This window comes from Camelina sativa, unplaced genomic scaffold (assembly GCF_000633955.1).
Source record: "Camelina sativa cultivar DH55 unplaced genomic scaffold, Cs unpScaffold06772, whole genome shotgun sequence".
NCBI lineage: Eukaryota > Viridiplantae > Streptophyta > Magnoliopsida > Brassicales > Brassicaceae > Camelina > Camelina sativa.
Genome location: NW_010927847.1, coordinates 1 through 490, shown reverse-complemented (window position 1 = coordinate 490; position 490 = coordinate 1). Strand labels below are relative to the sequence as shown.

Here is a 490-nt window from a genome sequence, read left to right as displayed (position 1 = left end):
AGCGCGGAAAACGCCAATGCAACCATTTTAATCGGATCCCAGGTACACTGTCTTTTATGTAGCATGACATGTATCTGAAATCTGGTCTTTCTTGCCACTTCCGCCAATATAAAGCCTTCATGTTTACCATTACTATTCTGCCTTGTCATTAAATCTCTTGCAGATTATTTAAAGCATAACCCTCATATTGGCGATGAACCAGTTGACATAGAGGATTTGGTCAATATTGGAAAAGATTCTGGACCGTAAGTTCCTCTACTTTTGCTCCTTCAACATATTTGTTTCTTCTTTTTCAGATGGTTTCTGACGTTGCTGGCTTGTTCCATCTGTACCATATTTGTATTTTGCAGATGTCCGTATTATATCACAAGAGAGGTTCACAAGGACGTGGACATCATATTTGCACCTTACAACTACTTGATCAGCAATGGGTATAGGAAGTATTTGAAAGTCAACTGGAATGATAGTGTCCTGATTTTTGATGAAGCTC

General features: G+C 38.8%; 1 long non-coding RNA gene across 1 annotated transcript; it reads left to right on the top strand.

Annotated features, from left to right (window-relative positions):
- On the top strand, window positions 1-484 carry LOC104774918. Its single transcript, XR_765587.2, has 3 exons — window positions 1-42; window positions 164-245; window positions 351-484. It is a non-coding gene; the product is annotated as an uncharacterized LOC104774918 (long non-coding RNA).
- Window positions 485-490: the final 6 nt, after the last annotated feature.